We start from the raw sequence: 24,511 nt of genomic DNA on the forward strand, positions 1-24,511 counted from the left end.
AAAGCATGGTGGCTCAGTGGTTAGCACTGTTGCTTTGTAGCCCTGGGTTAAGATCCCACCAAGGACAACATCTGCCATGAGTTTGTACGTTCTCCTCATGTTTGCCTGGGTTTCCCATGGGTACTCTGGTAATCTAAGGTTAACAAAAAGGTGGAAGGAGAGGCCCTGCTGACAATAACATGAAGTGTCACAAGTTGTGTTGGGGATATGTGAGATGTATATTTAATGATTTCAGTGTTTAATATAACAGTGGTCTAGATTTGCTAGATAAAAATTATGTTGGGTTGGGGGGCAATGGGAGTAATAGCTTTATCCCTTCCTATAAAAGGACCCTAGTTAAAATTTGAGAACGGCAAATCAGAATATGATCTTCACTGGTAAAGAGGACAAAGTCCCTTTTAAGGCTGAAGGTCGACAAAGAACAGTCTATGCAGCTGCAGTGTTGCTTGTCTCTGTACCAAGCGTCTGCATTATGCTGCATTGTAGTAGCGGCATAGAGCCATCTTTGACTACACACCCTGTATTGGTGCCAAAGTCACTATAGCCCCAGCCTCGGGGTACGTGCACACAGCGGATTTGACCCTGTGGATCTGCAGCAGTTTTCCATGTGATGTACAGTACCCTGTTATCCTATGGAAAACAAAATCTGCTGTGCACATACTGCGGAAAATTCAGCGCGGAAACGCAGTGGATTATTTTCCGCAGCATGTCAATACTTTGTGCGAATTCCGCAGCGTTTTTACACCCATTTCATTAGGCCTCTTTCACACTTCAGTTTTTTGTGTCAGTTAAAATCCGCCAAAAAGGCGGAAAAGCGGATCCGTTCTTAACTGATGTGAACGGATGTCACAGGATCCGTTTTTTGACGGATCCGCAAAATGAAAAATTTTAGAGAGAGAATGAATCCAGCAACAAAAAAAAGTTGCAAGGTCCGTGCAGGCATGCCGGTGGACGCAAAAAATTTGGCGCATCCGCAAAAAAACGGATCCAACGGATCGCCATCCGTCAAGATCCGCCAGTAATGCAACTCAATGGGGAAAAAAACGGATCCGCAAAAAAAAAATGGCGGATCTGTTTTTTCCAAAACCTGGCGGATTTTGACTGATGGTCAATAACGGAAGTGTGAAAGAGGCCTTATAGGAATCCGCAGGTGTAAAAAAGCAGGGGAAATCCGCAGAAAATCCACAGTAAATTCGCAATGAATCTGCAGGTAAAATGCAGGTCATTTTACCTGCGGATTCAGCAAATTCCGCGTGGAAAATCCGCACTGGAATCCGCAACGTGTGCACATACCCTCAGGGTATGTTCACACAATGAGTTTTTGATGGTGCAGAATTTCTGCATCTATTATCTATATTAGTTTATGTGCATTTTTCTAAAACTTGTAAAGCGCTGCAGAATATGTTGGCGCTATATAAATAAAGATTATTATTATTAATGCGTTTTTACCATTTTTTTGACACTGCGTTTTTTTTTTGTCTGTTTGTTGCATGCTCTACATAAAGCTGCCTTGTTTTTGTTAACTTTGGGGTTTTTACTTTGTCTATACTTGGGTGTGGACTACATGGGACATCTGTGGTACTGTGGACAGGCGTACTATCATGGGTATTTGTCGTACGTTATATCTTGGCTGGCATATCTATGTATTTGCACTTTGCACTTCATGATTTATTTGGAATATTTAGGACATAAATTTATTTATTGCATGCTGATGTGCTAATGTTTTTATGAATTTCACAATATCCCATAGCCTGCATGTATTCCCTTTATTTCACATTGTTCTACTTGGGTAAAAACTCTTTTCCTCTTAATACATTCTGCTATATGTCAATTATGACTTTGACATTTTATGGAAATTTTGTATCTTAAAAAAAATTTGTTATATCTTAAACACTCTTCTTGTGAGTGGTGTGTTTGGATACTTGGTATCCATTTTTCTGATGCATTATGTGATTCCAAGGCGGAAATGTGCTAAAAACATATGCGTTTTTTTCTTGTGGGTTATTCTGTATGTAATGTAATTCTATGGGGAAAATCTGCATAGAAAACTTGGCGTACCCAAACGAGAAATTGACTTGCTAAGTATTTGAAAAACGTACTGCAGATGAATATATGCAACGTTAGCCCAGCGGGGATGAGATCTCTATGAATCCCATCCACTTTGCTAGAACTGTAAGATGCTGTTTTCATGGAGCAAATACACAAAGTGTAAAAAAAAAAAAAATTGCCAAAAGTTCATCATGGGAACATAGAATTAATGTTACAAGAAAATACAAAAGAGCAATTTGAACCCCCGAAAGGATCCATCTGACCGTACTAGGTTGTCCCTTGCTTTGGTGCCAAGTCCTCCTTTTTAGGCCTCCGTGGCTTTGTCGCAGTTTATTACTGAGCGCAGTCAATATGGTGAGCCTGGTACAAACATGCAAACAACAGATGACAAAAAGATTAATTATACAGTTTTGGTTTCCAATCAAGGCAAACATTGCAAGGCTGAGCTAGAAACACTGGCCGTGCATGACGGCAATATTGTTAGTGCTTCCTCACTAGTTTGGGTTCTTTTCATGAAACGTACGTCGGCCATGTTTAGGAGCATCTGCTGTTATCCTTCCTGCTGGTTTTAGTAAGCGAGCATTCAATTATTTTGAAGCTAGGCTGTGTAATGGGTCTGCCGACATGTCAGAAGCAGGACTGGTGAAGAAGAAAAAAAACAATGTGTTCACAGGGGCTATCCAGGACTTTTATTAATATTCGCACTGCCTTTTAATACATTGTTTTTCAAGCTATAGAGCTGGTACATTGAACTACGTGGAAGCACGCTGTACACCTACTGTGTACTCAGAGGGATTTATTACGGCTGGTGAGTCCTATGCTAGACTTGACTTAACAGATTGATGGAGTATGGTGCGCCCACATTTCTAGAGGTGCATATTCTATGCCAGCGGGGCTGGTGCAGCCTTCAGCTATAGTGTACACAGGTGGTCGTGTGGACGTGTAGAGCTGCTGTTGGTTATACCGTCTTTTGCATAACCATTCCTACTTTTCAGGAAAGCTCCAGAGCAGAGGCAAAAAGTATCAACCTTTTTTTGAACTAATAAACCTTGCACCAAATTATTTTTTTATTTCACAAATCAACAGCACGCATAAAAATAACTTTGTAATATATCTTATCAGATAAATTTTCTTCTTTCTCTCTCAGTTCAGGGGTAATATCTGTACAATCCGTATTCAGTGATGACAGATTTTCCCATTACTGAGATGGGAGATGACAGTTGGTGCTTGTAAATTTCTATGGTGAGGGAAGGAAGAGCTAGAGGCACACAAACATTCTGCTGCAAGCTCTCCTCCAACAACAGTTATAGTTCTCCATAGAAGTTCATGAGCACCAGTTGTCATCTCCTATCTCACTAATGGGAAAGTCTATAGTTACTGAAAACAGATTTTATCCAGTAATTGAGCATTTTGATCAGTGCAGAAGGAGAAATATTTTTTTATAAGATATTTTACTTAGTTTCTTATTTTCACATGTACTATTGATTTCTGAAAAATAAATCAATGGTTAGTCTTTAAAGCTGTCCTGTCTTATGATGCCATGGGCTTAGAAACCAAACAAAATAGCAAACAGAGCTTTTACTCCCCCTCCTTCACCTCTGCCTCCCCACCACTTCTTCAGGTTTTGCAGCCAATATCGTTGGGTTCAACGGCTTGTTTAGTCTAGACTGAGAGAATCAAGAGTCCGATGATTGGCTGAAGTCTATATGGCTTGCTGCAACCTATCAACCAAAGACCAGAGCTATAATGGAAAAACACTGGACCCAAAGAGTAAAAACTCAGTTTATTTTATACATCTCTGAGCCTAAAGAATTATAAAAGCTAAAAGACAACCCCTTTAAGCCTTTTTTTATTGTCTGTTGGAAACTGGGGACAGATAAAAACCATGAAAGAAAACAACAAAAATGTATGTGATGTTTGTTTTAGCTTTAAGTAGTGTTGGGTAGATCCAGAGTTATTCACGAGTAGCACATTTCCCTTTTATGTCTGTGATCAACTTTAAAGGAGTTGTCCACGCATAGGTATTTGCTGACCAATCTACAGAATAGGTAATCCATAGTAGATTGGGGGTTCAATACCTAGTGTCACCACCGATGACCCAATTTTTTGCTCCAGCAGCTGCCAGATGTAAACAGATGCTGAGTGCACCTCCATTCATTCAAAGTGTAGAGGTCGCTGCTGGCTACTGCAGGACGACTTCTACAGAAGGGACAGAATCTGTAGTAACCAGTAGCGGCTGCCACACTTTGCATGGAGGCACACTCAACATCTCCGTTTAAAATCTTTTAATTTGGCCATATCCAAAGCAAAAAAAAAGAGACTAATTGGTGGGGACACAATGTGTCAGATTCCACAGGTCTTGTATTCATGATTTATCCTATAGATAGGTCTTCACTTGCCTATTTCCAGAGAACCCCCTTTAAGGATGATTTACATTTGCCGGCCACAGCGGTTAAACTGCTCATCGGCTATATAATGATGGTTTCACTCGTTCGTCGGGGGACTGTTGGCATGTTTATACAATCAGGTAATAATCGCCGAATGAGTTTTAACAAACACTTATTCTTGTTTAGTGGCTCATCTAATTGGGCCTTTAGGGACAGGAGTGACTGCAGTGATATTGGTGGTATATACTTTACCTTTAATGTTATTGGGAGTGTAACCTCTGTCGTAGCATTCATAAATCATGATTACACTGTAGTTAAGGTGCGGCCATACGGAGGGACTCCGGGAGCAAAGTCTGTGTAAAATGACTCTGAATTGTGCGTTCTTTAATGTCCTGTGCAGTAGGCTCATCTGTCGAGGATCTCTAATGATGTGCTGTATTTCCATTAGTTTTTATTATTTCCCCATAAAATCTGTTTATCCATATTGATTCTTTGAAGGTTCATTTTATACTAGTAACAGGTTAAAGAGGAATTGTCAAAACTTCTGGCCACGCCCGCCGGATCACATGGCTATGACCTCATCAAAGGTACTACAACCAGTCATACACATACGCTTTACTATGGGCGTTTTTAAACACACGCCCCTGGGTGGATTTGTAGGTGATTGATCCCACCCGTCTCACCACCCGTCTCACCAATCACCTGAAGGCTTCTCCCTAACACATTGAAACAGAACATCAGTAGTAGCTCTGCTGATTAGCACATAATCAAGCCTTCATCCCAAGGCCACCCACCTTGGGATACATAATGGTTATTTAGGACCCTGCTCCTATTACCACTCTGGACATGGCTATCCACCCATCCTGGAACACCCACACAGCGCCACCTAGCGGACACAGTGGTCACTACACCACATACTTCCCCCCTCTGTTCAAGCTTGTGGGGTTGAACACACGACATCACCCAGGGATCTCGAGACCATGCACCCATGTCACCTTGACCAACAGGTCAAGAGAACCGTCTCCATCTGTTTTTTCTGTCATATGGCATCATCTCTACGTTAGGCTTCACCCACCCCCAGTGGTCAGAATATCGGTCTTGGGCTTTGGCCCTCCAGTCAAAGTCTGTCTGCGTCATCAGACACTGTTTAGTCACCACACTTCTACAGTGCGCTCCGTCAACTCCTTTTCTGTCTATGCGTCTTGTAACAAATGGTACATCACCACGTCTAAGTTTGCTTGTCAGTGCATTAACCTTACGGGTTCATTGCATCTGCTGTCTCTGTAGCATCCTCCAGTTCATGCTGTAATCTACGGTGCAATGTATTGGCACGTTGAGCCTCTTTCTCTGCTTCTTCCACCTGGCGCTTCAGCTGTTTCAGACGAACATTATTTCCCTCCGCCGGGTCTTTGTACTGCTCAGAATTACGCCTTTCATCATCCATTTGCATTAGTACATCCTTCAGTTTTTTCTCTGTACGACGTAGTTGTTTGCTTGCAGATTGTCGCTCTTTAGTTTCAGCATCAAGTTGTTCCTCCAGTTGTGCAATCTTTGCTTCCAAAGCGGTGATAGAAGCATTGAATTTAGATTTAACAGCTCCTTCTGATTCTTGTAACGTTGTTTTAACTCCTTATTCTGGCTATCTAATTGCTGAAGGGCATTCTCATTATTCTGAACATTACTACGTTTCGTATTCAGATCAGCATTCATCTGGTCCACCTGAAGTGTGGCCTTTCTCAGCCTGTCATTGGCTAATTCAACGTTGCCTTGTTCTTCCTCCAATTCTTCTTCAAGCTGTACAATGCGAGACTCTAAACGCCTCTTTTCTTCCAAAGCCAGAGCACCTTTACCACTGTTGTTGGCAATTACATCGGCCAGTTCATCTTTCCTGCTGTGCTTGCCTCTTAGCATGCTCGGCAGCAGCAAGCTCCTCCTGCATATGGATCATCTCTGCTTCCATACTTTTCAGTTTCTTCTTGTCTTCACTCTGTTCATCACTTGGGCCTGGCCACTGTAAGTCTTCGTCCCAGTTCTTCTCCTGCAGAAGACCTCTTACAGTTTTTGTTAGTACTCGTACCTCTTCTCTGAGGGACTTATTCATACCTTGCCGCGTTGCCTGGTGATTTTTGAGCTCGGAGACTTCCTTCTCTAGCTTTTCTAGTCTGTGCTCCCTTTCTCTCTCAGAGCCACAGTCACCCCCAGGGACTGTCAGCCCGATCATCCAAGTGACCGTGTGTCCGCCCCAGTCGTCTCATCTCCCAGCCCACCATCCGTCATGTCACGAGACGTCCAGTCCGTACGTTGGGCAGATGTACTCCTTCTTCCGGTCACTTCTACAACTGATTTGTCCACTTTAGCAACCGTCACCATCTCAATGTCCACTAGCCCAACAGTAGAAATGTCTCCATCCCCTTGCTGTAGAGGAACTCCCCTCTCCCACAAGCCAGAGAACAGTCTAGAGTCCCGGCCTATAACCACCGGACAGGACAGATTCGGGACTATCGTGACATCCTGTCCCTCGATGTCCCAGCCTGTCTCAAAGACTACCCAGGCCACTGGACACTCCCCCGTGGTTACAAGTGACCCCAACCCTTCTGCCGGGTATCTCAGGAGCAACCCTCAGTAAAGTCACCGGGCTCTCCGGGTCGACCATACCAACTATCTCTTCATTATTTACCTGGAGGCCACACCCGCATAGCATCCTGCCAGCTGGGTAGTTTACTAGGCACATTGGACAGACATAGGACATTTACTCCTGGCAACCATTTTACATCGGGATGCTCCGCCCCCATTCCCTGGGACTCCACCCCCTTTTGGTGACTATCCCCTTTTGGGACTCCACCCCTTCTTGGGGTACCACCCCCAGTTGGGTCACCGCCCCCTTTCGGGATATCCCCATGTCCTTTCTACAGGTCACCTTAGACCACAGTTCACACCAAAACAGTTTGTCTCTTGGGCCTGTACTGGCCCTTTAAGTACGATACCACACAAGTTCTTGCTGGTATTGCCACAGCTCCTGCTGGTACCAATCACCGACACTTCCGGCTGCTGCTCACACACAGCTGCAGGTGTCACCTTCGTAACCCCTCTGAGTTACAGCAAGCCGCTTGTCACCTTCGTAACCCCCCCGAGTTACAGCAAGCCGCTTGTCACCTTCTTGACCCCACTGAGCCACCGCAAGCTGACTTGAGAGGGAAAAGAAAAAAAACACACACAACACAAAAACACACGTGTCCTGTCTGTGTGCTATTCACGACGTCCGTCTCCTCCTGAGAACGTCCAACACACAAGGCGCACCGGGTGCTATTCAGGGAGCCGACCCTCCTCCTAGGGTTTCCCAACACACCGGCCTCACCAGGTCCAGGGCCTCAGCGGGTGCTCTTCAGGACATCTGTCTCCGCCTGAGACTGTCCAACACTCACGCCTCACCAGGTCCAAGGTCACAGCACGTGCTCCAGGGATCCGATTCTTCTCCCAGAACCTCCCAACACTGACCCTCCAGGACCTTGCACACTGAACCCTCCAGGTACACAGTCTTTCTCACTGACCCCGGTCAGTACAACACAGACGCCTGTCTGTTACCTGCTGATATCGGCCACACAGGTTCTCGGACGCCTCTTCTCCTCAGAGGTATCCACAATTTATCCACAGTCTCTTTTCTCTGAGCCCGGTCAGCATACCACACTGTTTTCACGACCGTCACCTGCCGGCCACGCAGGTTCTCGGACCCCTCTATCACAGAGGTGTCCTATAAATTTCTTCCACTGACCCCGGTCATCATATTATTATATGGTTTTCAAGACCGTCTGCCCTCCTGGCTCAGCGTTGCCAGCACTGCAACATGTGCTTTTGGAAAATGTTGCCCTTAGCAACTGAATTTTGCAGTCCTCATCCGCTGCCCCTAGCAACAAGGCCACAACACTGCTCTTCGCATTCTCCACCAATTGTAAGGTAGCGCTTGTCATTCAGGTAGGCGATACTCGCTAGGCAGCCTCTATCGCAGAGGTGTCCTATAAATTTCTTCCACTGACCCCGGTCATCATATTATTATATGGTTTTCAAGACCGTCTGCCCTCCTGGCTCAGCGTTGCCAGCACTGCAACATGTGCTTTTGGAAAACGTTGCCCTTAGCAACTGAATTTTGCAGTCCTCATCTGCTGCCCCTAGCAACAAGGCCACAACACTGCTCTTCGCATTCTCCACCAATTGTAAGGTAGCGCTTGTCATTCAGGTAGGCGATACTCGCTAGGCAGCCGATTAAATCAGGTCCAGCACAGGTTTCTCAACATAACTCAGTTCATTCGGTTTATTATGCGGCATAAACCATCAACAGCAACATAAAGTTCATATCAGATCAGCATAGCGTCCATGACAGAGCTCCGCTCTGTTAACCCTGTGGTCACACAGGCTTTGTTATCTCCGGTACACAGGCTCTCTAGCCTCACAGTGATTTCCCCTGTCCGGGTTACCTCATAGCTGCTTCACACTGCAGACGTTCATTCCCTCCAGGGAACTCAGTGTCCACACCTGCACTCAGGAAGGCAAACACAACTTCTTCAGCACGTCAACCTGACGAGACCTTCCATACTGGCCAACCGGGTCCAAGCATTCAATCATGTGACCTACCCTGGACACCTTATATGATCCGTAGCCACGTCCACCGGATCACATGGCTATGACCTCATCACAGGTCCTACAACCAGTCATACACATACGCTTTACTATGGGCGTTTTTAGACACACGCCCCTGGGTGGATTTGTAGGTGATTGATCCCACCCGTCTCACCAATCACCTGAAGGCTTCTCCCTAACACACTGAAACAGAACATCAGCAGTAGCTCTGCTGATTAGCACATAATCAAGCCTTCATCCCAAGGCCACCCACCTTGGGATACATAATGGTCATTTAGGATCCTGCTTCTATTACCACTCTGGGCATGGCTATCCACCCATCCTGGGACACCCACACAGCGCCCCCTAGCGGACACAGTGGTCACTACACCACAACGGGCACACCCACAAATGGTAACACCCACTTTTCAATTTAACGATTTGAAGTCAGTATAACAGAGGAATTGCACAACACACAGTTATGGGAAAATGTACTCCAGATTTGTTATTTTCTCAAAAGTACAAGTATTTAATAAATCAATGAGCAGACTCTTCAAAAAAAAAAAAATGGGTGCAAGAACAATACATGGGCTCTTTGTAGTCCAATAGCTTAGCTTTATGCCCAATTCCACTTGCTTTTGAGTTTGAAATGGGCCTGTAACCTTTTGTGCCACTGTGGGGCTGCACAGATTACTCCAATGGCATGTCTGGCCCTGACTAAAACAGTCAATGCCATTCCTCATTGCCAGGTATACTTAAAGGGAATCTGTCACCTCATTTTTGGCCTATGAGATGCGGCCACCGCCATCAGGGGCTCATCTACAGCATTCTCTAATGCTGTAGATAAGCCCCCAATGTAACCTGAAAGATAAGAAAAACGAGTTAGATTATACTCACCGCGGGGTCCAGTCCGATGGGTGACGTGGTCCGGCGCCTCCCATCTTCTAGCGATGACGTCCTCCTTCTTACTTCTGCCTCTGCTCCTGCGCAGGCGTACTTTATCTGACCTGTTGAGGGCAGAGTAAAGTACTGCAGTGCGCAGGCGCCGAGAAAGGTCAGAGAGGTCCGGCACCTGCGCACTGCAGTACTTTACTCTGCCCTCAATAGGGCAGATATAGTACACCTGCCCAGGAGCCGCGTTAGAAGTAGGGATGAGGACGTCATCACTAGAAGATGGGAGGCGCCGGACCACGACACCCACCGGACCGCACCCCCCAGTGAGTATAATCTAACTCGTTTTTCCTATCTTTCAGGTTACATCAGGGGCTTATCTACAGCATTACAGAATTCTGTAGATAAGCCCCTGATGGCAGTGGCTGCATCTCATAGGCCAAGTATGAGGTGACAGATTCCCTTTAATTATTAAATGAAGGATTACTCTTACTTAAAGATAATTTATTTTTTCTTACAATAATGTCTTATACAAGTTACTAAATTACAACTCGGACCGAACACAAGCCCATAGAGTTTCACTGATCCATAAACGCATCCATTTTAAAAACAGATATATGTTTCCGGTCCATGAGACTCAAAGCATGTCCTATTCTCATCTGTTTAGTCAATAAGACTTGGGGTGGTCCGGCACCTAAAATGGTGTTTTATTTTTTTTCTTATATTTATCCTCACACTCTAATACACTTTTGTAATTCGCTTTATCACACAATACCCTACACTTTTCCCTATCTAGCTAATCGCTAAATGTGTTTTCTTAACTGTGTGCTTTATTGAGTTTCAAACAGAGCGTCACAGGAGGCTGGGGCTGCACTCACTCCCCAGAGGTACCATTGCCCCTCTTTCTAACAGGATGTCATCAGGGGAAGTGCTGTAGTTACTCACTAATTTCTTGCATCTCTGCCAACTCTGAAGACGCGATGGATGCTGTGGGAGATGTCAATGCATAGCTGGCACTCTGTTTCTATCTCTGCCACAGCTGTAGCTTCTAACTGAACGATGTCCCCAGGGGGCAGAAATAGAAGCAGTGAGTGACCTCAGCACCTTCCTCAAATGTATCCTCCTCACCGGGCAGCGCTGGTGTCACTTACTGCTTCTATCACCACCCCCTAATGACATATTTCACAGAAGCTACGTTGGCAGTGGATATAGAAGCAAAGTGCTGGTGTTACATTGACCTCTCCCACAGCTATCAGTGTGTCAAGAGTAGAAGGGTTGCATTGACAATCCAACACAATGGACAGCACTTTGAACACATTTTATAAGTGGTCATAAACTTGTAAATAACTCATGAAAGAATAAAGTTACGTTAAAACCAAGCACACCATTGTTTTTCATGTGAAATTCTCAATACGTTTGTGTCACATGACCCTCTTCCCATTGGAAAAAATAAAATTGGATCCAAAATAGCCGACTTCAAAAAGGCCACCATGGTCACTCACCACCCATCTTGAAAAGTTTCTCCCTCCCATATACTAATGTGCCACAAACAGGAAGTTGATATCATCAACCATTCCCATTTTATTTAGGTGTATCCATATAGATGGCCCACCCTGTATAGTAAAATCACAGCATGACCTGACAGACTGGAATACATATATACACATAGAATAGATAGATATAAAGATGTCAGTGACATATATAATTGGCACAGTGTTTTGTGTAGTTGACAGTACATGTGTCTTTTTTTTCAGAAAATAAGTTTTAAAAAAAATGGTGTGGGATACCTCGACATTTTATTATCCAGCAGAGGGAAAGCGGATAGCAGATGTTTATAGCCTGGGAAAGGGGTAATACCTATGGAGCTTCCCAGGTTATTAAAATGGGGGACTCACTCAAAAAAGTGTATGGTTTTCCTTTAATTATAACCAGCAAAGGCTAGGCAAACAACTGCGGGCCTGACCCCCCCAGGCTTAAAACATCAGTTCTCAGCCACACTAGAAAAGATGCATCCTTAAGATGCGCCAATTCTAGCATTTGGCTTTGCTCTTCCTACTTTCCCTGGTGTGGTGACAAGTGGGGTGATAGTTTGAGTTGTTGGTTGATGTCACTATTGTATTGTCAGGTGACATCAAGCCTAGAGGTTAGTAATGGAGAAGTGTCTATAAGATGCCCCCATTACTAACCCCATAGTGATATTGTATATAAAAAAAGCAAACACGCACCCAGAATACAGTCCTTTAATTTAAATGATGACACCAACTTCTTCAATTTAAATTAAACCAGCTATATTCATGTCAATGACCAGTCCGCTGAAGCCAATGTCTCCTGTAACAGAATTAAAATAATAAACAACCATATTCCTCACCTTTCTGCTGAGAAGATAATCCAATTGTCCCAGGCTGTAAAAATCAGCCTTCTGCCATCTGCTTTCCCACTGCTGGTTAATAAAATGTTCGGGGGGATACCACGCCATTTTTTTTTTTCAGAAAATAATTTAGTAAGTAAAAAAAATACTTGTAGAGTAGGTTAAACAAGCACTGTAGTAATTATATATGTGACTGACATCTCTATATCCTATTCTGTCGGGTCATGCTGTGATTTTACTGTACGTGACATATGAATTGCCGGCTTTTCAAAGGATATGGGGGAGCCCACGCTTTTTTTTTTTTTTTAAAGAATTTATTTACTAAAAAATTTTTTCAATAAACTACACACAAAGCACTGACTTGTATATCTCAATCACCTTTTTTGTATCTAGCTATCTATCTTTTTGTATCTATACTTCTCTATATCTTGAATATCTCCTTGGAAAACTGTAAATTGCATACAGAATTTCTCTGAAAAAGCTTCTGTTAAAATCGGATGGCTTTTCCATGTAAATTGGATGCTAGGTGTTAAAGATCGGGTTGCATGACACTCCTCCCACTTTTCTGGACCGAAATCAGAACGTTTGTCTCTGATACCCTCCAGCTCTTCCCTACTTTGCTTCAGGAGCTTAACAGGTCTCTCCCTATGTACATAGGAGGAAGAAACCTTTCAATCACCTGCTGCAGACCTGGGAAGAGCCAGCTAGGGTTGGTGCTGAACTAGACTGGTCTCTGGCTATGGTCCCCAGCTGGATCCTTTTAAAGTATATTTTCTCAGAAAAGTATACCTGGCTGCAATCATGCAGCCAGTCTCTGATTCATGTTGGCCGTGGTTTGAGCAGCATGAATCAGGGGACAGGTTCTATTTGAATAAAATGAGAAAAAACAATGGATGCAAAATAGAAGCATCAGGGCTGCCACTAGGAATTTTGGGGCCCCATACTGGCAAAATTTTCGGGGCCCCCTTCAGAGTCCGCCCAGTCTCCACCCCTCAAACTGTCCACAGTCCCACCACCCTCTCTTAGAAAAACTCCACTTCTGCACCAGATCCTCGCCAATCACACATTCACAGTTCCCATCACCACATAAATAACCAGCAGCTTTTGTTTTGGCCAAAAGATTTTTTCATCCGCCACTATGACAAGGAAGATTCTTTTGGCCGGACTCTACTCTACTGTAACTTACTAAACATTTGTAAAAATATCCAATACAATTTACGTATATTTTTATTTATTTTTCAATTTTTAAATGACCAATAATATCACAAACGAGAAACAAATACCGCCACACCATGACCAGACCACATATTACCACCATATAGTGATCAAATAATACCACATAGAAGTAACAAAAACCACGACACCATGACCAGACCACATATTACCACATGGTGACTGAAAAATACTACACACAAAGAACAAATACTGACGCACCATGTCCAGACCATGTATTACCACCATAGTGACCAAATAATAACACTACAAGGAACAAATACTGCCACACCATGAACAGATCACATATTGCCACAACATAGTGACCGAATACTACAATACTTATCATTTATAAAATAACACAAAACCAATATTACCATTAGTGCCATTATACATAGATCTGTATATAGTGTACAGGTAATACACTGATCATCAGTGACATTATACACAGGAGCTCTGTATATAGGGTCAGTATACAGGTAATAGTGATCACCACTGACATTATACACAGGAGCTCTGTATATAGTATACAATGTATAGTGTCAATGTACAGGTAACACACTGACTCACTGGTGACGTTGCTAGTTGAAGTCCTTCAGCTTCACTTTTCATCCTCATCCAGTGCACACCGCCATCACTTTTTCCAGCCAGGACTAGTCTCTGAAAAAAACAACACAGCTATCTAGAGCACATTCTCCAACCTCTACAATACACCAGATGAAGAAAAAAAGTGACCGTGTCACCCTGCACAGTAACAGGACATCTCCTGCACACTGAAAACAGTATCCTCAAAAAATGATATCCTTTAATTCTCCCCTAGAGTAATAATATCACACATTCTGGACCCCACGTGTCCTCCCATTCTGCCTCATGTCTCTCCATACTTCCCCCAATGTCTCTCCATATTGTCCCCATAGTCATCCATAATAGTATAATGTACCCCATAGTCATATATAGTATAAAGCACCCACATAGCAGTATAATGCACCATATAGTATTATAAGGCAGCAGCCCCATAGCAGTATAATCCACCCATAGTATAATGCAGCAGCCCCATAGCAGTATAATACACCCATAGTATAATGTAGCAGCCCCATAGTATAAAGCAGCAGCCCCATAGCATCAACCCCATAGTATGATGCACCCATAGGAGTATAATGCAGCAGTCCCATGGTATAATGCACCATAGGAGTATAATGCACCACATAGTATAATGCAGCAGCCCCATAGTATAATGCACACATAGGAGTATAATGTACCCCATAGTATAATGTAGCAGCCCCATAACACTATAATGGACCCTATAGTACTATAATGCAGCCGCCCCATAGTATTTTGCACCCATAGTATAAAGCGGCAGCCCCATAGCAGTATAATACACCCATAGAATAATGCAGCAGCCCCATAGTATAATGCACCCATAGGAGTATAACAAACCCCATAGTATAATGCAGCAGTTCCATACCAGTATAATGCGCCCATAGTATAATGAATCCCTTTTCCCTTTCCCCCATAGTACGATAATGCACCCCCGTACCATGGCTTTACAAAAAAAAGTTGTTCCTTACCTGGCTGAGCTCCAGCGATGTCCTCACCTACCACCTGTAGAGACGAGCAGCGTTGTTTCGGCGTACGACCGTGACGTCATACGTCGGCGACGTGCGCGCTGACGTCAGCTGCCGGCCTGTGATTTGCTGGCGGCTCTTAACTGTCGCGGTGTGGGAGGAATCTTCTGCACGGCAACAGATATTAACTGATCGTGTAGTAGAAACAACAAGGTGGTGCCTCCTCCACATACAGCGGTACTGACTGCACGCCAGAAGGGCCACCGCCTCAGCGCAATTCCATAGCGACGGTTGTCGCCATACTCCTAGCGCTATTTAGCCCAGCGGTACTGACCGCACGCCAGAAGAGCCATCACCTCAGCGCAAATCAATAGCGTGGTTAGTTGCCTTACCTTAACGCTATTTAGCTCATACCCATGAAACACAGCATCCAGTCATCTTAAAGCGATTCTCTGATGAAGGTCTTATGTTGGACCGAAAACGTTTAGAATTAAACTTTACCTGGATGCCAGTAAAAATTGAATCTTCTTTTTCAACTAATATTGAGTGCCAAGTTCGTTAACTGATCTTGTGTGTCGGAGGACGCGCAGTCAGCTACTTCAGATGCAGGATCCTGCCGCTCGGGCCCGGTCATCAGAACAGAGGGGGCCCGCTGTGGGCCCCCTCTGCTCGTCGCGCCTCATACGCCAGTAAGGGCAATAATGCTCTGATGGCGGCCCTGAGAAGCAAAAAAGATTCAGCACAAGAGAAAAATGGCATATGTTTGAATGTAAAAAATAGAAACAAATGTGATTGTAGCCTAATACTGCACCCATAGAAATTCATATAACCATTCTAGTTTTAAGAAAAATGTATTCCACTGAACGTATGGGGAAACACAAGGGGTGTGTTCTATTCTAGGCTGTAATATGGAGGTATCTTTTTTTTTTTTTTTTTTTTTTTAAACATTGGCACCAATTTACTCGAGAAATCACCTCTCTATTAATGACCTTATGGATGGGATTGAGAGTAAAGTGTCAGTCTTTGCTAACGACACCAAACTATGCAGAATATTAAAATCTGACCTTCACATTACAATATTGCAAAACAATCTGAATATGAAGACTGAATAGGCAAACACTTGGCAAATGAGATTTAATGTAGATAAATGTAAAGTAATGCACCTAGGACGGAGTAATCCTATTGCTGCACATACATTAATTGGGAGTATACTCTGGACTACAGAACAAGAGAACGACTTGGGTATTCTGGTTACAAGTAAGCTGAGCAGCAGTACTCAATGTCAAGCAGCAGCTGCAAAAGCAAACAAGATTTTAGGATGTATAAAAAGAAAGATAAAATTTTGCGATCCCAACATATGATTACCCCTTTATAAATCACTGGTGAGGCCACATCTGGAATATGGGATCCAGTTTTGGGCTCCACATTTTAAAAAAGATATTCAGAAGTTAGAATCAGTTCTATGACGGGCAACTACTGTAGATTATTACAAGGGATGGAAGGCCTCTCATATGAGGAGAAGTTGGAAAAGTTGGGCTTGTTTAGCTTAGAAAAAACACGCCTCAGAGGGGATCTCATTTACATGTATAAATATATGTGTGGCCAGTACAAAACACTAGCACATGACTTGTTCCTTCCAAGGACCGTGCTGAGGACTAGGGGGCACTCATTACGGGTGGAAGAAAGGCCATTCCGACAGCTTAACAGGAAAGGGTTCTTTTCAGTTAGAGCAGTCAGACTGTGGAATGCTCTACCACAGGAAGTAGTATTGGCAGACACTATAACAGCTTTTAAAAAAGGGATGGATGATTTCCTTGATGCACGTAACATTGCGGATTATAGTTAGACTTGTGACGAAATGTACAGTTAGTGAAGAAAGGTTGAATTTGATGGACCTAGGTCTTTATTCAACCTATGTAACTAGAATTCTAGCTTTGAAAAGTCACAAAATTTTGGAGCAATGTGAGTTGACACTTCTCTTAAGATTTTGCAGTTTTAGATGTTCTCATGACATTTTTGCCCAGAATCTACAAATGAGCCAGAGCTGGGGCAGAACGGGATTTCGCAAACCTTTGCTTGTCAAATTTATGAGTGGCTGCATTTCTTATGCCACAAATCTTATTCCAGTCCAAACCGGAGTAAGATTTGTGGCGAGGTGCACACCACGTTTCAGTTGCCTACACCTCATAATGAATCAGGTGTGTCTGACTCCAACACTCCACCTCATTGTGACCTGCATGAACAACACTGGTCTTGATTAATTGGGGCCATTGTTTTCAGGGCAGACTGTGTTCCTATAGAGGCAAATAAGAGTCAAGATAATTAGTTACTGAAACATTGTGCTGGTTGTAACAAAATTGGGTATGAAATGCAACGCCACTCCTGAAAAGTGCCTTGTATCACACTGCACTGTGGCGTTCTCAGTTGTGTAAACCCTGTGCCCCCCTTGTAGCCTTCTCCTCGCTCTCTCACACCTTTTACGCCCCTTATAAGGAGGATTGGTTGCATTCCCTGGTATACACAGTCCTGTGTAGAGGGTTCCCTGTGCACTGACACAAAGTGGGGCCAACAACTATATAAGGGAGAATATCCTGTATTTGGGTTTGGATCAGTGTGTCCCACAGAGCTTGCATCCTCCTCAAATTCCTTTTCCATGTATGGCCAAATCCCAGGCGGGAGGGCAGCTGGAGGGGGGAGAGTGCCTTCTCCATTGGCTTAAGACCCTGGGAAGCATAATGCAGACTTTCCCTGTGTCCTGATCTACAGAAGAGATCTCTGAGTTGGTGACTTTCTCCTGTGCAGGTAAGAGGGGGATTAAGCTTCTCAATTAACACTTTCTGAGCCTCTCCCCTGCCACTTTCCTACTACATGAGTGAAGGCATGTCCCTACCACACCAGCTCAAAGCTTTCCTTTTCCTTGTATTCGAACAATCTTCCCACAATTATTTTCTCATCATTACTTACTTTGTGTGTATGTAATATATATATATATGTATCTTGCTGTAAAATATGACAAATATATATTTCCATGAAAGGATTGTTTATTTAAAATATTTAGAGTTGAGAGTCCTCAGTGGTTGACTTGATACCTTTTAATGGCTAATAGTAAGAAATTGCAAGCTTTCAGGACTACTGTATCAATCCTGAATATGACACTCCAGGGATCGGATAATAATCGGCATTCTGCAGTCAGCCCTACATCCTGATATGGACATGTAATGCCGTATTGTTTCATCTGTGCTGTATAGAAGATTTTCGGAAATCCCATTTACACACTATTTCTGAAAACTACTTGTTTTGATGGAACACTTTATGTTCTGTGGAGATGAGTCGCTGTTGCATGGAACTAAGATTGTGAGCACCAACGGGGACAGTGATGATGATGAAGAAGTCTGTAAAGTGCTGCAGAATAACATGGCGCCATGTTATCAGGCATAATTGATGTTGTGTCTTGTTTGTTGTAAGAGCGCCGATACAAACTCCATGCAGATATTACCCTTGGTCAAATTTGAACCCAGGACCGTGCACTGCAAGACTACCGTTCTAACCACTGAGCCAGCCACTGTGCTATTCCTACACTTCCAGAAGCAGATTCCAGATCATTTTATAAATGTGGTTTGAATGGTCATGTTTTGGGGGTCATAAATTTAGTAGATATTATCAATTGTGTCAGGGAGTATAATGATTTTCCCCATGGGAGAGAACTGCACCCTCAGCTGCTGCCTTTCTAGCCTTGTCTGTGCATTTTGCAGTGTATGTGTACAGTATATGTCGGGAGGATGTCGTATTGTATACCTCTGATGAATGCCGCTCTCTATGGGCGATGGATGCTACTGCATGCCTAAACTGCCTGAGCTTATGTATACCACATTGACTGGGTGCCTTTAGTATGTGGACAGTGGAGTTTGTCATATAATGATATTGTGGTCATATATTATTTTTGCGTTTACATGGGATTAAGTAGGATTAAATACACATACTGTTACACACTACTACGGCACTATCAATATTACCAATATTAGTATTACTACTTGAGTGTTCTCAGTTATAATATTATTAACGACCTTCAGCTCAATCTCGAGCCACGGCGACATGATGAATGATCAAGGAAGATTGATCTTGTGCAAGTGTAGATAGGTCCACCAGGGTTTTCTCAGCTGTTATCTTGATTGTATTAAGTCATCGAGTTGCTGGTCTTCTACAATTCTCAAATTGAAAATTCACCTCTGTTATGGCGGTACATCTGAAAGGCATCTTGTACCATTATATGTATTTTTTTCTTTATATATAATATATTGTACCTGAGAAAATCCTGCTAAAAGTTGAATAACATACCATAAAAATAAGAATATTGTACTCCTCCCGCCCCTACTTACTGGTCGAAGTGGTTACTGACCAGTTTGACAAGGTCTAATGTAATAATGACAGTGTAGAAGTGTCGATTGAGAGAACGCACAACACTACTGCTACTGACGTTCCGACTGTCCACTCGGTATGTTCACACACTGCAGATTTACTGCAGACATTTTGGCAACTGATCGAAAGAATTGAATAGGGAAGATCCTGGAAGAAATCTGCAGTGTAAGTTAGGGCCGGACTGGGACAAAAATTCAGCCCTGGCATTTGAAGTTACACAGGCCCACTAGTCACATGGTGACTATATAATATCTTTGTACACTTGTAGGTTACAAGAAGTGAGAGGGGATTAACATGACTATATAACATGTAGTCACAGCTGTGCCCAGTATTTCAGCTCAGTCCTATTTATTGCTTTTAGGTACAGTACTCCTCCCAAAGCTCTGTCCCCTTTTGTACGCTCGGTGACAGAATTCCTGGCAAACTGTTATCCATTGGGCAACCAGACCCCCTGGTCACAGCCGCCCCTATCATACCTCCCAAGTTTTGAAGAAGGGAAAGAGGGAGAAAGACAGCGGTGCGCGCAGCTGCAAATTTTAGGCTACGCCCCGGCCACATCCATTTCGCAACTAGTCACACCCATGTCCATGCCCAACCGGACCCATTTAGCACTGGTGATCACACTGACTGGTACTGAGGGCACAGTGGCTGTCATTATGGGCACACTGACTGGCACTAAGGAAGAGAGAAAAGAGAAAACAGAGAGAGAAAGAAAGAGGGGAAAGAAAGGACAGAGAAAGAAAGAGGAAGGCGAGAGGGGAAAGAAAGAACAACAGAGAGAGAAAAAAGAAAGATTAGAGAGAGAAAGAACAGAGAGAAAATGAGGGAGAGAAAGAACAGAGAAAGAGAGAAAGAAATAAAGAAAGATTCTATAAAGATACTATAGCAGCCCGGCTCCCATCGTAGTGCCCACCTGAGCCTCCCGATGCAGGACATATCATGATCCGCTCAAATGGCCGGCATCCCCGGTTCCAAGGCGATCCTGCTGTCTGCGCTGTCGGAGGAGGACATGGTGATTGAACTGAAGCATTCCTAGTTCTGTCACAATCTCCTCATGAAATTATCTAATTTCCGGTCAGCTTCCAGCATATCACTTTCGGTGGAACGTCATGCTCCTCGGGGCTCCGCCGTGTACTCCTGTGTCCGTGGGAAAAGCCCGCTTCGTACACACTTGGCTCCGCTCCGTACATCCCGTACACATATGGCTCCATTCCGTACACACACGGCTCCGCTCCGTATACACCATACACACGCGGCTCCGCTCCGTACACCAAGTACACGCGCGGCTCCTCTCCGTACACCTCGTACACACGCGGCTCCTCTCCTTACACCTCGTACACACGGCTCCCTTCTGTACACCTCATACACACACGGCTCCTCTCCGTACACCTCGTACACATCCAGCTCCGCTCAGTACACCTTGTACACGCACGCGGGTCCGCTCCGAACACCTCGTACACACACGCGGGTCCGCTCCGAACACCTCGTACACACACGCGGGTCCGCTCCGAACACCTCGTACACACACGCGGGTCCGCTCCGAACACCTCGTACACACACGCGGGTCCGCTCCGAACACCTCGTACACACACGCGGGTCCGCTCCGAACACCTCGTACACACACGCGGGTCCGCTCCGAACACCTCGTACACACACGCGGGTCCGCTCCGAACACCTCGTACACACACGCGGCTCCGCTCCGAACACCTCGTACACACATGCGGCTCCGCTCCGTACACCTCGTACACACACGGCTCCGCTCCGTACACCTCATACACACACAGCTCTGCTACATCTACCCTGTAAACCCCTCCTGACCCCACACATACTTACCTCATCCAGCACCATGACAACCAGCACAGCAGAGTCCGGATGACATTCATCCACTCAATGCCGACTTTTATTCCCCATTGACTTGCATTGGGGTCGGGTTTCGGACGAAACTCCGACTTTTTTTGCCCTAGTCGGACCAGTTTCATCTGAAACAAATTTTGTTTCATGAAACCCGATCCGACCAAAGTCGCTCAACTCTACACACACGCACACAAAGGGCTGCCACTAGGAATTTCAGGTCCCCATACTTGCAAAATTTTCGGGGTCCCGTTGAGACTCTGCCCAGGCTCCACCCCAGCCCCGCCTGCACCCCTCAAACTGTCCACAGCTCCACTGCTCTCTCTTGCAAAAAACGCCACTTCTCACCAATCACATATTAGCAGTTCCCATCACCAGATCACACAAATAGCCGGCAGCTTTTGTTTTGGCCAAAAGATTTTTTTAAGCCGCCACCAAGACACAGCAGACTCTTTTGGCCAAGCTCTACTCTACTGTAACCTATTAGGCCTGTTTCACACATCCGTTTGTGACCATCAGTCAAAATCTGCCGTTTTGCAAAAAAAAGGATCCGCCATTTTTCTTTGCGGATCCGTTTTTTCTCCATTGACTTTCATTGTCGGCGGATTTTGACTGATGATCGTCCGTTGCTTCCGTATTTGTGCGAATCCGCGAGAATTGTGGCATCCGCTGAGATCACCGAACAAGGCCTGTAACGTGTTTTTGCTGTGCGGATCCACATTTTCCCTTTTTAACCCTGAATCTTGTCTGGCTGCTGGAAGAAAATTCTCTCTCTCTCCCGCCACTCCTCGCCTGCACCCGCGATGCTCCTCCTCGCCTGCACCCACGATGTCTCCCCACATCCCACGATGCTCCTCCTCGCCTGCACCAGAGATCATCGCTCCTCATCCCCTGCACCCGCGATGTCTGCCCACATCCCGCGATGCTCCTCCTCGCCTGCACCCTAGATCATCGCTCCTCCTCGCCTGCTCCCGCGATGACTGCCCACATCGCTGGTATGAATTCCCAGGTGCGGTTCCTTTAAATTTTTAACTTCGCCGGATCCGTACATCCACCGATCCGTTACCACACGTTCCTGTCAGTCTGCCTGCGGATCCGTTTTCCGCTATTTTGGCGGATTTAGACTGACAGGAAAAGCTGAAGTGTGAAACAGGCCTTAAATATTTGTTAAAATATGCAATACAATTTGGGTATAATTTTGTTTATTTTTCAATGTTTAAAATGACCAATATCACATACAAGGGACAAATACCACCGCACCAAGACCATACACCATATTACCACCACATGGTGACCAATAATACCACACATAAGGAGCAAATACCACCACACCATGTCCGGACCACATATTAACACCACAGTGACCGAATAATATCACATACAAGGAACAAATACCGCCACACCATGACCAGACCACATATTACCACCAAAAAGTGACCAAATAATAGCACATGCAAGGGACAAATACCGCAACACCATGTCCAGACCACATATTACCACCACATAGTGACTGAATACTACAATACTGATCAGTAATAAAATCACTATACTATCACCATAAGTGCTATTATACACAGGAGATCTGTACTTAGTATGCAGTGTCTGTGTACAGATAAAACAGTGATCAATGACATTATACACAGGAGCTGTGTATATAATGTATAGGTAATACAGTGATCACTGGTGACATTATGCACAGGACCTCTGTATATAGTATACAGTGTATAGTGTGTGTATAGATAACACCAGTGACGTCTCTAGGTGAAGTCTTTCATCTTCGCTTTCCTTCTTTCATCCAGCACAGACCACTGTCACTTCCAGCCAGGGCTCATCTCTGCAGGAAATAACAGTTATCTAGAGCTCCGCTTGCAGAACACATTACTTATTTTTTCCCAACTTCTACATTACACCACATGAAGACAAAAAGGCAACATAGTATCCCTCTACACAGTAACAGGATTGCCCCCCCATTTAAACAGTATACTCAAAAAAATAAAATACATCACTGCAGTAATAATATCCGTTAATTAGCCCCAATGGTAATAATATCCCCCATCCTGACCCCCGTGTCTCTCATTCCTGGTTTCAGCCAAATGTTCTCCCACCCTGCCCTCATGAGTATCCATTCTGCCCCATATGATCTCCCCATCCTGCCCCATCTGTCTCCATCGTATCCATCCCGCCCCATGATCCTGCCCCGTGTCTCCAATCCTGCCCCCTGTGTCTCCAATCCTGCCCCCTGTGTCTCCAATCCTGCCCCCTGTGTCTCCAATCCTGCCCCCTGTGTCTTTCATTCTGCCCCCTGTGTCTTTCATCCTGCCCCCAGGGTCTCCAATCCTGCCCCCAGTGTCTCCAATCCTGCCCCCCGCTTTCAATACTAATTTAAAATTAAAAAAAAAAAACACCTTTCCTCTTACCTTGCTGCGCTTCAGCGGTAAGCGATCTTCACCTGAAAGCGTGCACTCACCGGCGACTGACAGTAATGTCAGATGCTGGTGACGTACACGCTGACGTCAGCTGCCAGCCTCCAATTGGCTGGCAGCTTTAACTATTGCCATGCGGGCCCACACGGCAATAGAGTAACTGAACCTGCGTCCTGGACGCAGGTTCAGTTACTTGATCAGCAGAATGCTGCCGCTGGGGACGGGGCAGTAGGGTACGATGGGTAGAGGTGATCGGGCCCCATACGTCAGGGCAGTAATGCCCTGATGGTGGCCCTGTATAAAATTTAGACTAAATACTTTTTTTTTTTTTTTCTTTTTCAAAATTTAAATCCATCTTTATGCTGTCTTTACTTGTGGATGCAGTGTGAGTTTTTGCCACAACTTCAGGGTTTTTTTGAGGTTTTGTTATGGCAATGAAACACAATGTGTTGACATGTATGAAGAACTCCTTCCTACCCCTCAGCTCTGATACTAAGGAGTCCCATTGCAGTCCCCATCAGTCAGCTGTTATATCTGAGCAAACAGCAGCACTCCGCTTTGGCTAATAAACAGATTTCATGGTATATTACATCCATATGATCTATCCTTGAAGTCTATAACATGATCAAAAGCAAAAAAAAATGGTTTTTAAGGAACTGCTCCTATACAGAATGTAACTTAACTGTTTGTTAAAAAAATAACTTCCATTTGTAAACACAAGTAGCTTCATCTCCTAAT

At 44.4% G+C, this 24,511-nt stretch overlaps 1 protein-coding gene across 4 annotated transcripts in view; it reads left to right on the forward strand.

Moving 5' to 3' along the window:
- The window catches only part of MYL9 (myosin light chain 9), an 86,010-nt gene that overhangs the window by 18,184 nt on the left and 43,315 nt on the right, over positions 1-24,511 (forward strand). Inside the window, exon 1 of one of the 4 annotated variants that reach the window (XM_073555299.1) lies at positions 17,736-17,885. The exons of the other annotated variants lie outside the window; for them this stretch is intronic. The gene's annotated coding sequence lies outside the window, so the exon portion shown is untranslated. Of the gene's footprint in view, positions 1-17,735; positions 17,886-24,511 lie in introns of those variants that run through there. 4 annotated transcript variants of the gene reach the window in all.

The sequence above is a fragment of the Dendrobates tinctorius genome, unplaced genomic scaffold (genome assembly GCF_039654945.1).
Source record: "Dendrobates tinctorius isolate UK_male_01 unplaced genomic scaffold, ASM3965494v1 ptg000223l, whole genome shotgun sequence".
NCBI lineage: Eukaryota > Metazoa > Chordata > Amphibia > Anura > Dendrobatidae > Dendrobates > Dendrobates tinctorius.